This window comes from Oncorhynchus kisutch, linkage group LG3 (genome assembly GCF_002021735.2).
Source record: "Oncorhynchus kisutch isolate 150728-3 linkage group LG3, Okis_V2, whole genome shotgun sequence".
NCBI lineage: Eukaryota > Metazoa > Chordata > Actinopteri > Salmoniformes > Salmonidae > Oncorhynchus > Oncorhynchus kisutch.
In genome coordinates, this window is record NC_034176.2 from 29,660,587 (window position 1) to 29,676,328 (window position 15,742).

The 15,742-nt window shown below is 43.1% G+C and overlaps 1 protein-coding gene across 2 annotated transcripts in view; it reads right to left on the reverse strand.

Annotated features, from left to right (window-relative positions):
- Nucleotides 1-15,742, reverse strand: part of LOC109879839 (tetratricopeptide repeat protein 28) — a 348,318-nt gene that overhangs the window by 312,453 nt on the left and 20,123 nt on the right. The window lies entirely within an intron of this gene.

Consider the following 15,742-nt stretch of genomic DNA (forward strand, 5'->3'; position numbering starts at 1 on the left):
CCTGCACTGGGGGAAATTATGTATGGAAATTATGTCATGGTCTGGCTGGGACTTTGGGACTCTGGCTGGGACTTTTCTTATCCAGAGCACACAGTGGATTGAATGCTTCCCCTTTAACATTTACTCAACATGAAATAAATCATTTCAAGATGTCTACCTAAGTACCAATAATCTGTTTTCCCTACACAAAAAACATCCAGATAATCAATCTAAAACAGGATGCTCAGAACAGGTGCAGGAGGACACCAACAAACAAATCACTATTCACAATCCTGCAGAAACACACACTCCTGCCAAGTAATTCTTCAAAATTCCCTAAAGCAACCACACTGGATCTACTACTCAACTATTCCTAAATCAAATCAAATTTTATTGGCCACATACACATGGTTAGCAGCTGTTAATGCGAGTGTAGCGAAATGCTTGTGCTTCTAGTTCCGACAATGCAGTAATATCTAACAAGTACTCTAACAATTCCTAATACACATCAATCTAAAAGGAGAGAATTAATATGTACATATAAATACATAGATGAGCGATGGCGATGAGCGATGGCCGAGCGGCATAGGCAAGGTGCAATAGATGGTATAATACAGTATATACATATGATATGAGTAATGTAAGATATGTAAACATTATTAAAGTGGCATTGTTTAAAGTGGCATTGTTTAAATTGACTAGTGATCCATTTATTAAAGTGGCCAGGGATTGGGTCTCAATGTAGGCAGCAGCCTCTGAGTTAGTGATTGCTGTTTAGCAGTCTGATAGCCTTGAGGTAGAAGCTTTTTTTCAGTTTCTCAGTCCCAGCTTTGATGCACCTGTACTGACCTTGCCTTCTGGATGGTAACAGGCAGTGGCTCGGGTTGCTGTTGTCCTTGATGATCTTTTTGGCCTTCCTGTGACATCGGGTGCTGTAGGTGTCATGGAGGGCAGGTAGTTTGCCCCCGGTGAGGCATTGTGCAGACCGCACCACCCTCTGGAGAGCCTTGCGGTTGAGGGCGGTGCAGTTGCCGTACCAGGCTGTGATACAGCCCGACAGGATGCTCTCGATTGTGCATCTGTAAAAGTTTGTCAGGGTTTTGGGTGACAAGCCACATTTCTTCAGCCTCCTGAGGCAACTACAGTACTGTGTGTGAAAATGCTGGAACAGGTCACCCCTGTGAGTGAATTAAATACTTCAGTCTGCGAGAATAAAACTGAGAAGAAAGAAGTGGGAGCTATAATAATTCTCCCTGTGGACTCTAAAGTCAGGGTTTTTATTCTTCACACACACTGAGATCAGATGTGTGCTGGTTTAACAGACTGTCATATCAGAAGGGCTGGGTTATACGCTGCCCTGGTGCTTTCTATTTCACTTGAAAAGCAGAGCGGCGCTGATAAATGGGTAAAATGGCGCCCGAGGGGATGGCTGCCGTTTTACGGGCTCCTAACCAACTGCGCTATTTTGTAAGTTTTCCACACTGTTTGTAACTTATTTTTGTACTTATTTTGTAAATAATGTTGCTGCTACCATCTCTTATGACCAAAAAAAACAGAAGCTATGTCTGGTAAGAGGAGGGGTGGGGGTGTGTGTCCATTTGTCAATAACAGCTGGTGCGCAATGTCTAATATTAAAGAAGTCTCGAGGTATTGCTCACCTGAGGGGCAGAGTACCTTATGATAAGCTGTAGACCACACTATCTACCAAGAGAGTTCTCATCTATATTATTTGTAGCCGTCTATTTACCACCACAAACCGATGCTGGCACTAAGACCACACTCAACAAGCTGTATAAGCCCATAAGCAAACAAGAAAATGCTCATCCAGAAGCGGCACTCCTAGTGTCCGTGGACTTTAATGCAGGCGAATTTAAATCCGTTTTACCTCATTTCTACCAGCATGTCACATGTGCAACCAGAGGAGAAAAAAAAAACTCTAGACCACCTTTACTCCATACACAGAGCTCTCACCATCCATTTGGCAAATCTGACCATAATTATATACTCCTGATTCCTGCTTACAAGCTAAAACTAAAGCAGGAAGTACCAGTGACTCACTCAATACGGAAGTGGTCAGATGACACAGATGCTACGCTACAGGACTGTTTTGCTAACACAGACTGAAATATGTTCTGGGATTCATCCAATGCCATTGAGGAGCATACCACATCAGTCTTCGGCTTCATCAGTAAGTGCATCGACCACTGTTGTCAACACAGTGACCGTACGTACATATTCCAACCAGAAGCCATGGATTGTATTGTCATGACGTTGCCCTCTTTAGGTACAGCGAGGCACCATCCCCCTCTCTCTGCTCCTACAACCAGGCTGCTGTGGTCAGAGAGGTCGTAAATTCCTGAGGAGAGGATCTCCTCATGTCCACACAGTATAGAGACAGTGAGTTTTCATAGAGAAGAAAGGAATTTCTTCCACCTCACAGAACTTGAGGTCCGAACAACATTTACGTTCCGGAGAAGGCATAAAATATCGGTGAAGAATCCAGCTACGAACTGGTCCGTTTGGTACATTTTGGTGAAGATCATGGGAGACGGTGCGGCCACATTACCATAACGCTGTTTATATAATAGCCTCAGATATGAGGTTTACATCTAATTGTTGTATAAGATGAATGAGTGAGTATGATACTGTTTGTAAAATTGTGTAATGTGATTTTGGACTGTTTAATGAAGGAAACTCCAATTCCCTTTTGAGTTGAACTAAATCAGAGGACCGCCCATGAGCCCAGTTAGGGTCAGCATCTTGGGACAGCCCCTTTTCTGCAATTCCGAATAAAACCCCAACTTTGAGAAGTTCTCTGTAAACCATGTTTTTCTCCATTAGGAGCGGACAAAGGTTGCAGACCATTGCTGAATCTTTTAACCATACCACGTGCTTAAATTCTTAGACTATCGATACCGACAGAATAAGAACAAGTCTTTGATATTAATTACTAGCTAGAAATTCGGTATCATTTAACACGAAGAACGACAACTACCGAAACATCCATTCTACACAACATGAATGAATGTTGCTCTGAACTATCCCCTCTAACCCCGACAGACAGAGAGAGAGAGAGACGGACAATTCTACAAAAGAAACTAACTTTTCAACAGCGATCAAGACGACACACTGAGCGTAAATTTATATGTTGATTGCAATTGTTCCCTAATGAGTGAGCGTTCATGTGCAAAGGATTAGCATTTCAATTGTTATTATTATTATTAACTCTGTAGTGACTTCTCAGATGAACCCCACTCCCCCCTTTTGTCTAACAAGCCGCCATGCCGGTTTAGCCCACTAATAAATACATTATTTAAGACAATTGATGTATGGATGACTCATAGCGAAGACTGTGTTCGTGCAGATATGAACAATTTACGACGTTTGGAATGAGACTAACGTGAGGTAAAGTAAATCATTAATTAATCAGAAGACTATTAATCAGATATGAAAACATCTGAAAGGTTATATTAGGAAATTCTAACTTTGTAATCTGAATATTTTCCTTGGTGCCCCGACCTCCTAGTTAATTACAGTTACATGATTAATCAGTTTGATCGCGTAATACTAATTACAGAGAATCTTTGATAAAAACTATAAGTCTTCAGTGTAATGATCGTAAAGACACGGATGAAACATCCGCAACGAGCTATAGGCTAGAGCTGCCGCTTTCAAGGAGTGGGACACTAATCCGGACGCTTATAAGAAATCCCGCTATGCCCTCAGAAGAATAATAAAACAGGCAAAGCATCAATACATGATTAAGATTGAATCCTACTACACCGGCTCTGACGCTCGTCGGATGTGGCAGGGCTTGAAAACTATTACGGACTACAAAGGGAAACCCAGCCGCAAGCTGCCCAGTGACGCGAGCCTACCAGATGAGCTAAATGATCCTCAACACTGGAGCACTTCAGGGGTGTGTGCTTACTCCCCTCCTGTACTCCCTGTTCACCCACGACTGCTTGTCCAAACACAACTCCAACACCATCATTAAGTTTGCTGACGACATAACAGTGTCGACAATGATAAGACAGCCTATAGGGAGGAGCTCAGAGACCTGGTAGTGTGGTGCCAGGACAACAACCTCTCCCTCAATGTGAGCAAGACAAAGGAGCTGATAGTGGACTACAGGAAAAGGCAGGTCGAACAGTCTCCCATTAAGATTGTTGGGCTGTAGTGGAGTGGGTTGAGAGTTTCAAGGTCCTTGGTGTCCACATCACCAACAAACTATCATGGTCCAAACACAGAGGGCACAACAACTTCACCCCCTCAGGAGACTGAAAAGATTTGGCATGGGTCCCCAGATCCTCAAAAATGTCTACAGCTGCACCATCGAGAGCATCTTGACCGGTTGCATCACCCCCTGGTATGACAACTGCTCGGCATCTGACCATAAAGCGCTACAGAGGGTAGTGCGTACGGCCCAGTAGATCACTGGGGCCAAGCTTCCTGCCATCCAAGACCTATGTACTAGGCTGTGTCAGAGGAAAGCCCAAAACATTTTCAAAGACTCCAGTCACCCAAGTAATAGACTGTTCTCTCTGCTACCGCACGGCAAGCGGTACCGGAGCACCAAGTTTAGGACCAAAAGGCTCCTTAACAGCTTCTACCCACAAGCCATAAAACAGCTGAACAACTAATCAAATGGCCAGTGGCTACTCCTCATACTGTAAAATTACTGATGTGCTGCTGTAATTAAAGTACCCCTCACAGTCCTCACAGTCCTCCCCTCACCTCCCCACACACTGACCTTTACCAATGCAAACACTGGCTCATTGTCTCAGCTCACTCTATACACCTTCCACAGGGATACAAATAAATGTATGTTTGAATACACGTGTGTGTGCGCGTACATGTACAGTACGACTGGGTTTATGTATGCCAACACTTTAAGCCTCAACTTCAGCACCAGCACCAATCCAATCCTATCCTTCCAATTGTCAAGATGTGCTGTCATTCTTCAATTCAAGCCCTTTAGGTTGTAGGAAATTGAAGACTCTTGATGGTCAGATCATAACACATAGTGATAAAAGATGCAGAAGATGGAGATGGATTCCTTGACACAGAGCACTGGCACTGGGCCTCAGTCCTCAGTAGAGCAGACAGCCTGAGACAGGGAGTGGAGGAGGGATGCAGCAGAGGGCTGCTGTTTGTTTAATGTGTCACTGAAGCAGCAGTGTTGTCTGTGAAGGGCCAGATGGAGGGGGATTGTGGTTGTGGGCAGCATGCCAGCTGTAGACAGTCCGACAGTGCTCTGACAACAGCAGTGCATGAGCAAAGGGTCACAAAGTGCTAACTCGCATTTACAGCTGTGCGGTTTCTACTTTTCATAGGCACGCACACACATTGTATTTAATCTTAAAGGTCAACTAATCCTTAGAGCCAACTTCTCTGGGGAGCCAGGTAGCCTAGTGTTGAGTTGGGGCCAGTAACCGAAAGGTTCGAATTGCCAAGCCGACTAGGTGAAAAATCTCTTGATCTGCCCTTGAGCAAGGCACTTAAACCTAACTGGTCCTGTTAGTCACTCTAAACAGTCTACGAGTCAGAAACATTCATTTTAGTGTCAAAATTGACTACAAAATGTAAATAGGATAATTTGGGTCCTAAAGTCAGTCTCGTCCAAAACAAAATTTTATAAGTAAACTATTCGTAATTTACTGGAGGTTTGTGTATGGATTTTTTACATGTCCACTTTTGGCAATTGCCCAGAGACAACACGTTGTGGTCCGCCCCCAGCTGCCATGTAGGCATTTTTTGTTATGTCTGCATAAGGGTGTGACACACGCATATTTTGCTCTGGGAAATAGGAGTGAAAATGGGCTTCCATAAAGTTGGTGTAAAACTTCCAAAGCATTTCAACAATATTACCAGATGGCCAGGAATGGATTACATCCAACATGGTCACTTCTGCTCCCTGTCAACCACTATAGTAATGTTGGTGAGTACGTTAGCTAAGTAGATAGCTGGTACTAGCTAGCTAATAGCTACTTTTGGTTGTACATTACTTGATAATGCTAGCGAGCCAGGCTAGCTATGATACCACAGATGAAAGGGGAATTATACTGAAGCTAGCTAATGTGTAATATGATGTAGCATGTCAGAGGAAGATGTGCATGGCTCACGTTAGCTTGCCAACAACAGCTAACTGTAGCCATTGCATTGGCATTTAGAATAAATGCAGGGCAGGCACTTGGATACTAGCTAGCTTGCTAGCTTATCATAGGATGTGGCCAGCTTGCTATTAGTAATGCTTCAACTCGAACTGGCTAGCAAACGGTTGCCAACTCATTTAAACTCGGACACAGATATGATAACTAACCCGGATTTGCAAGTTCGGTAACCCAAAACGGCATGCCTGTTCTGATATCCCTGTGTATTCTTCAAACATGTCAGGGAGACCATACTGGAAGGTATAATATTAGCAGAACACTGCTTCTACAATATTATGTGAAGGATAGTTTATTCTACATGGAACTGTTACAATTGAAAGTTACAATTGTTACAATTGAAACACTTTGTTTAGAATATCTACATAAGTCCAGCAATTGCACTCTTCTCATATTACTCTGTAGGCTACTGACAGATGCAAAGCTTCCTCCTGGAAGCTTTACATTACATACTGTAGATTGAAGGGACTTCGTCACCCACTGGAGACGTGTGTGGTTAGATTTGCCATTCTAGTTCTGATTAGACGGTTGAAGTTGTACTCTACACACAACGTATTGTTATTTGCTAGGTAGTGTAGGCATACGGTCTTTATAAGCACATCAATATGAAATTTACAGATACATTTACAGATAAATGCATTTGTTGATAAATGCATCTACACTCAACCTGGGTGATGTTTGAGCAATTGTCCACATCTAGCCTACAACTTGAAGGGATAATGCCATGTATTCTGATCATGAGTACTGATCATGGAATTCCTGACACATCATGCGTCTACACCCAGAATACAGTTCAAAAGTTTGGGATCACTTGGAAATGTCCTTGTTTTTGAAAGAAAATATATTTTTTGGTCCATTAAAATAACATAAAATTGATCAGAAATACAGTGTAGACATTGTTAATATTGTAAATTACCACTGTAGCTGGAAACGGCTGCTCTTTAATGGAATGTCTACATAGGCGTACAGAAGCCCATTATCAGCAACCATCACTCCTGTGTTCCAATGGCACGTTGTGTTAGCTAATCCAAGTGTATCATTGTAAAAGGCTAATTGATCATTAGAAAACCTTTTGAAATGATGTTAGCACAGCTGAAAACTTGTGCTGATTAAAGAAGCAATAAAACTGGCCTTCTTTAGACTAGTTGAGTATCTGGAGCATCAGCATTTGTGAGAGAGAATAAAGTAGACGGCACACATCAAACGTTTGATTTATGACCCTATGTCAGGATGAGGTGGGCATGCCCATATTTGGGCATCCGGTCAGGACATCCTGGCGGGAAGTGATCACGTGCTCTAGGGACAGCCCATATTTGGGCATCCTGTCAGGACATCCTGGCGGGAACTTATCACGTGCTTATGCCCATATATGTACATCCTGTTCCTGTTCTCACACGTTAGAGGGTGTGCTAATTTATGCATATATTGCATCAATTCCTTTGAAGTTGTCATGATGATTGATGTCTAGGGACCTCTTTGAACTGGGGGGATGTGTTTGAACATTTCAAAGAGTATGGCCCCCCCACCCCCTGTTGTATTGACCTTAGGGCTGTTGTCTATGAAACAGGAATGTCCGGGGGTATTGGGTGTGGCATACGCATTATAAATAAAGCCCAGAACAAGACATGCGGCCCCAGAACACTAAACAATATTTTAAAAATAAACATGGATTTTGTGATCAGTGGCAAAGCTGTGATGACTGTAACAACGGAAGCAGGACAACGGAAGCGGCTGAAACATGGAGAAAGGGCCAATTATAAAGCCACAATATACGATGCGCCAAAAAAGCGGTTTCTAAGTGTGTATATAGAACCCAAATACCACCCGCAACTGCGCTGAAAGATCAAGTGCTGATGTCTAATGGACAGCAATGGGGGTATCAGTTTGATTACCTGGCCTGTAGAGTGAACGGTAGCCGATATGGTAGCAGAAGAATATACCGACCAGACTTTAGGAGTGGACTACGGGCTTGAAGACTGGACGGTTTTTCGCAAGGTTGTGTGTCCCGAACTGAGACTTATCACCAAGGGGTATAGCTTGTTCACGGGCTACGAGACCCATTGGGAAGGCCCACCTGACTCCTCAGGAAGACTATTTCACAGGGTGAAAATACAAAGAAAGAATGGACTTCTATGTGGCTGCGTGGAGTTCTATATCAGCAACGAGGAAACTTGCTACCAAAACATTTGTGATGGAGGCCTGACTGGGGATTTTAGGTTGCGCATGCTTATTCCTTTTAAAAGTTGGGATTTAATGGAATTGAAAATGTTAGAGTTGTTGGATGCTCTTTTTGTACAGAGCCAACAGCGGCAGAGCATTGTTCATGTAAGGAAGTGCATAATATATGCGAATCCTGAGGATTATGATTCAAAGGAGCCCCAAGAAGTGTCATCCTCAGAAGGGTCATCCCCCGAAGAAAACTAAGTACCATGCCCTGATACCCAAAGGACTCGTTCAACAATAAAAGGAGTGCATTTAAAGCCTCCAGTTCTTCATTTCCGCATATACCATGGATATTCATACCAAATACCAGGACTCCGAAACATCATGGGGCCAGACCCTAAGCACTCTATGCCTCGCAGCCCAACATTCTACTCCCCCCTGGCAAGACCCGCAACATCCCCTACATGTACACAGCCTGAGGATGTGTTTGATGGGGTGGTCAGTACTATTTTTGTGGACACCATCAAGGCCTCTGTAGCCACACTTTTAGACGTGGTGATTGGAGAGTATATACGAGAAAAATGCATCGGTTGTGAGATCAATCACCCCAGCCAGCGCCTGCATCCGTGCCTATACAACCCCCCAAGATACTACTTCTTCAACCATTTTGAGGTGCTGGAGAAAAGACTTCGGTCCTGCAGGTTTATACCATCGCTGGTCAGAGCCCTGGAGTCTATGGGTATTGTGCTGTCTATTCCCAGAGTTTACGGGGTAACCGGGGCTTTCCTACATGAACTGAAGGAGGCAATCTACATCCACGAGAAACTCAGAGAAATCCGACACACCCTGGTGGACGACAACAAATACAGGGAAGCTGTGGTGGCTAATGTGATGACTTTCTGGCTCAGGAGACCGAGTGACAATTTGTTATTTAGATGTAAAGCAATGGGTAACTATGTGTATACGATGTTAGAGAGAATAAATAAATAAAATATTTTGAGAGAACTTACAAATGTTATGCATCAAATTATTGAAAATAAAGTGAGCAATGTATTGTTCTACACAATCCACAATGCCTGGGCTAATGTAGAGCGTGTGCTGAAAATGGAACAAATCATGAATCATGTACGACATGCGGGCGAGAGTCTACAATGGACACAACTGGTATCCCGTCTTGTGGATGATTCTGAAAAACTAGAAACAACTTTGTCTAAGATTTTACTTTATTTGTTTGAAACACCATTTAATTGTAACATGTATCATATTTGTTGTGTATATACTTATATAGCGGATGTGTGCGTTTTAAAAATTCAGCGACACAAGCCTGTTAATCTAAACCAAATATACAGGGTGTTGCATGCTGTGATCGTTGAGAAAATTGTGACATGTATCCTACAATGAATTCTATACGTAATAGTTGGGGTATGCTTAAAATAAAAATTCAAAAATGAAATGTTGTCGTTATTTGAAAGTGGCTCATTAACGTTATTGTACCTCAGAGAGGCAAGAAGGATGGCGGAGCAGATGTTGAAAAACATGTATTATAATCCCTCTAACCCCGGGTCTTATGGGGGTAAGGAACGTTTACGGAGAGCTATAGCCGAAGAAACAGGTAGCCGGTTAAGCGATGCTAAAGTGAATGAGTGGTTATCAGAGCAGGATGCTCATACTCTACATAAACCTGTAAGAAAACAATTTCCCAAAAATATTTTTTTCTACTCAACCATTGTCCCAATTTCAGGCAGATCTATGTGACATGCAGGCCCTTGCAGATAAAAATGATGGAAATCACTACATGCTAACGGTTATAGATATTTTCTCTAAAATAGCATTTGTAAGGGTCTTAAAAAATAAGAGCGGGGCAGAGGTGACCCGGGCCTTTGACTCTATCTTGAAGGATGGAGGAGCCCCCAAGAAAGTGCAAACTGATGGCGGAAAATACTTTTTTAATAATACTTTTCAGAAACTCATGAAGAAGCACAATATAGTACATTTTGCTGCAGGCTCGGATTTGAACGCTTCAGTTGTTGAACGCTTTAACAGAACTCTGAAGGAGCGGATGTGGCGATATTTTACAGCTCACAACACGCAGAGATATATCGATATAGTTCAAGATTTAGTAAAGGGGTACAACAACAGCTACCATAAGAGTATCCGTATGAAACCCTCCGAGGTCTCTTCTGAAAACTATTTTCAAGTCTTTTCAAGAAAAAAAAAACATTTTAAATTCATAGACTTGGTGCGTATATCCAAGTTGAGGGGTGTTTTCGACAAAAAATATGAGCAAGGTTACAGCGATGAGTTGTTCACGTTTCCCGAATGTCTGCCACGCATACCTCCGGTCTACAAATTAAAAGATTATGACGGGGAACTTATACAGGGATCTTTTTTATGTGAAGGAATTATAGAAGGTACAGTTGGGTAAAGACGAAGTCTTTCACGTGGAGGAGATTCGAGATCAAAAGAGAGAAAAGGGTAAAAAATGGGTGCTGGTCCGCTGGAAGAACTTTTGGGGACAGTTTAACAGTTGGGTATTAGAGCACGATGTGATGGAGGCATCGGGGGTTAACTTAAACCCACATGCATGATAAATACCCCATAATTCGCGTGTACACAGGAGTGCATCATGGAACACAGCGGCTTCTACCTGACTCCCCCCAGTAATGCGTCTGCACATATACAGTGGGGCAAAAAAGTATTTAGTCAGCCACCAATTGTGCAAGTTCTCCCACTTAAAAAGATGAGAGAGCCCTGTCATTTTCATCATAGGTACACTTCAACTATGACTGACAAAATGAGAAAAGAAATTCCAGAAAATCACATTAAGATTTTTAATGAATTTATTAGCAAATTATGGTGGAAAATAAAAATTTGGTCACCTACAAACAAGCAAGATTTCTGGCTCTCACAGACCTGTGACTTCTTCTTTAAAAGAGGCTCCTCTGTCCTCCACTCGTTACCTGTATTAATGGCACCTGTTTGAACTTGTTATCAGTATAAAAGACACCTGTCCACAACCTCAAACAGTCACACTCCAAACTCCACTATGGCCAAGACCAAAGAGCTGTCAAAGGACACCAGAAACAAAATTGTAGACCTGCACCAGGCTGGGTAGAATCTGCAATAGGTAAGCAGCTTGGTTTGAAGAAATCAACTGTGGGAGCAATTATTAGGAAATGGAAGACATACAAGACCACTGATAATCTCCCTCGATCTGGAGCTCCATGCAAGATCTCACCCCGTGGGGTCAAAATTATCGCAAAATCCAAGAACCACACGGGGGGACCTAGTGAATGACCTGCAGAGAGCTGTGACCAAAGTAACAAAGCCTACCATCAGTAACACACTACGCCGCCAGGGACTCAAATCCTGCAGTGCCAGACGTGTCCCTCTGCTTAAGCCAGTACATGTCCAGGCCCGTCTGAAGTTTGCTAGAGAGCATTTGGATGATCCAGAAGAAGATTGGGAGAATGTCATATGGTCAGATGAAACCAAAATATAACTTTTTGGTAAAAACTCAACTCGTCATGTTTGGAGGACAAAGAATGGTGAGTTGCATCCAAAGAACACCATACCTAATGTGAAGCATGGGGGTGGAAACATCTTGCTTTGGGGATGTTTTTCTGCAAAGGGACCAGGACGACTGATCCGTGTAAAGGAAAGAATGAATGGGGCCATGTATTGTGAGATTTTGAGTGAAAACCTCCTTCCATCAGCAAGGGCATTGAAGATGAAACGTGGCTGGGTCTTTCAGCATGACAATGATCCCAAACACACCGCCCGGGCAACGAAGGAGTGGCTTCGTAAGAAGCATTTCAAGGTCCTGGAGTGGCCTAGCCAGTCTCCAGATCTCAACCCCATAGAAAATCTTTGGAGGGAGTTGAAAGTCCGTGTTGCCCAGCAACAGCCCCAAAACATCACTGCTCTAGAGGAGATCTGCATGGAGGAATGGGCCAAAATACCAGCAACAGTGTGTGAAAACCTTGTGAAGACTTACAGAAAACATTTGACCTCTGTCATTGCCAACAAAGGGTATTTAACAAAGTATTGAGATAAACTTTTGTTATTGACCAAATACTTATTTTCCACCATAATTTGCAAATAAATTCATAAAAAATCCTACAATGTGGCCTCCCGGGTGGGGCAGTGGTTAAGGGCGCTGTACTGCAGCGCCAGCTGTGCCATCAGAGTCCCTGGGTTCGCACCCAGGCTTTGTCGTAACCGGCCGCGACCGGGAGGTCCGTGGGGCGACGCACAATTGGCCTAGCGTCGCCCGGGTTAGGGAGGGCTTGGTCGGTAGGGGTGTCCTTGTCTCATCGCGCACCAGCAACTCCTATGGCGGGCTGGGTGCAGTGTGCTCTACCCAAGGTGGCCAGGTGCACGGTGTTTCCTCCGGCGCATTGGTGCGGCTGGCTTCCGGGTTGGATGCACGCTGTGTTAAGAAGCAGTTTGGTTGGGTTGTGTATCGGAGGACGCATGACTTTCAACCTTCGTCTCTCCCGAGCCCGTACGGGAGTTGTAGCGATGAGACAAGATAGTAGCTACTACAACAATTGGATACCATGAAATTGGGGAAGGGGTAAAATAAAATTAAAATAATAATAATTTAAATCCTACAATGTGATTTTCGGGGTTTTTCTCTCATTTTGTCTGTCATAGTTGAAGTGTACCTATGATGAAAATTACAGGCCTCTCTCATGTTTTTAAGTGGGAGAACTTGCAAAATTGGTGGCTGACTAAATACTTTTTTGCCCCACTGTATATCGTAATAATCAGAGTTCGAATTATACAACCAATTTCCCAACCAATAGAGTTATCAGAGGCCTGGGAAGTAGGTCTCAGCGAGATTACATACCCCCATAGTTGGTATAATATCAAAGATATTTTAAAAAGATTTTTATTGCAAAAGGATATCGGAACCTGCGAAACTTATTAAGCTTAAAAAAAGGGTTCTATAGAACCGTCGACAGGATCGTCTCAGAGTTTAATGAACTCCTAACCCTGAACAATATGGAAATATTCCTATTCTACAACCCTACACATAACCGTGTACAAATCTCAGGGGATGCTGACGGGGGTATAACGACCAGCGGTAAGTTAGCCTACATGTTGGGGATGGGTCCCAATAAATGGACATATGTGAAAGATAAATTATTCCCATTCCCTGCGGATATACATGCAGGATTTTACAGCATTTGTGTATACCGACATCATATCCTATCAAAGGGTTGGAGACAACTGTGTGCCTCTCCTGAGAACAGTTCAAGGGGCGGCAGGGTAGCCTAGTGGTTAGAGCATTGGACTAGTAATCGGAAGGTTGCAAGTTCAAACCCCCGAGCTGACAAGGTACAAATCTATCGTTCTGCCCCTGAACAGGCCGTCATTGAAAATAAGAATTAGTTTTTAACTGACTTGCCTAGTTAAATAAAGGTAACATTTAAAAAAAAAATATATATATATATATATATATATAGACGGAAAGGACGGGGACATAGTCACAACAAGCCACACTACATACTTGTAAGCTAGAAATATATTGAAAACATTCTGGTTGAGCTCAAAACGGATCAGAACGAAAACATAGAATTTACTTATGGTAAAATGATTGTAAAACTCCACTTTAGACCCACCAAAACCTCTCTATATATATAATATTAGTATTATATATTTTTATAAACATAATACAAATAAATTAAAAAGGGTAATGGACCACCAACATCTCGACCCTACATCACCAACATCTCGACCCTCATACTTTGTTGTTCAAGTGGGTAATGGGTTACCCGGCTATTATGGATCCCCTACCATGTATGCTTCGGGGATAGGAGGTATATTTCGTAACCTCTTTAGGATGGTTTTACCGTTTTTGAAAAGAGGCCTCAGCATAGCCAAACCGCTTTTAAAATCATCGGCTAAAAATCTAGTAAGTGAGGTTGTAGCCAATGCTATGACCAGAAGGGCGTCACCAGATGCCGAGCATCAAGAAGGCTCGGGGCTTATGATGTTGTCTCGAAGACCAATAAAAGAGACCTCTGGGTATAAGGCGCAGGCTTGCCCCTAAAAAGCGGAGGTTAACAGTTAAAAGAAACTCAGTAAGTCAAAGACGGGGTAAAGTGAAGAGGTCTGGACCAAAAATGACTAAAAGAATACTCTGAAGTATTTTCTAAAAGAACAGGCAACATGGCTCTTTTACACCGCATGTCCTCTGAAGCTATAAAGACAGAGCTCGTTCTTTTCACGGCCCCCTTAACACCAACATTCAATAGAGAGGTCCAGTTATGTGGAGATTACCCACCCTCTCCGCCATTACAGACAACGGTCCTATAGAGTGTTTCTCCTTAACCCAACATTCAATAGAGAGGTCCAGTTATGTGGAGATAGCCCCCCTCTCCGCCATTACAGACAACGGTCCTATAGAATTTGTCATACCAGGCCAAGGTGACAACTATCTGGACCTCAACAACACCTTGGTGCATTTGCGTCTAAAAGTGACCAAAAGAGATGGTACTAATATTGCAAATGATGCCAAAGTGAGTCTCATTAATTACCCAGTGGCCACCAACTTCTCCCAAGTGGATGTGACTTTGGGTTAACGCCTAATCAGTCAAAGCAGTGCCACATACCCTTATAGGGCCATCATGGACTGTTTACTCAACTACTCCAAAGACACTCAAGACACAATTCAGCGCCGGGCTGTTTAGCAAGGATACTGCAGGAGTATCTATGGAATCGACAGACCCTTCCACTGGTGCAAACAAAGGACTGGAGGCACGCGCTCGCTACTGTGCCGAATCTCGAGAGTTTCATCTGCTAGGGCCTATACACTCTGACATTTTCTTTCAAGAATGTTTACTCTTAAATTCAGTTGATTTAAGACTAAAATTAACCAGGTGTCACGACTTCTACCGAAGGTAACTCCTCTCCCTGTTCGGGCGGCGCTCGGCGTCGCCGGTCTACTAGCCGCTACAGATCCCTTTTTCTTTTTCTGGTTGTTTTGTCTGTGTTCCTTTTCACACCTGGTTTTCAATTGCTTTGATTTCTGTGAGTATATAGGGCACCTGTTACCTGCCGTAATTCGTGCAGGATTAGACTTGTGTGCATTGCGCTCGATTGTACTCCGTGCACGAGTTTCTGATTATTCGAGAGCGTAGTTTTGGGATTTTTGTCTGTGCAGTTTTTGTATTGCTGGACTATATTATTAAACACGCTTCTCAGACATCCCTGCTCTCTCCTGCGCCTGACTCCTACACCTCTCACCAAGACGCATGTTATCAATCCAGGGCCAAGGATGAGTTTTGCCTGATGTCTACACAGGACGGGGACTTTAGTTTAAAAGTGTTGAGGGCAAAGCTTTTTATTAACAAAGTGTCTGTATCTCCGGCAGTTTGTCTGGGTCACTCACAGGCTTTGATGAAAGGAAATGCCCTTTA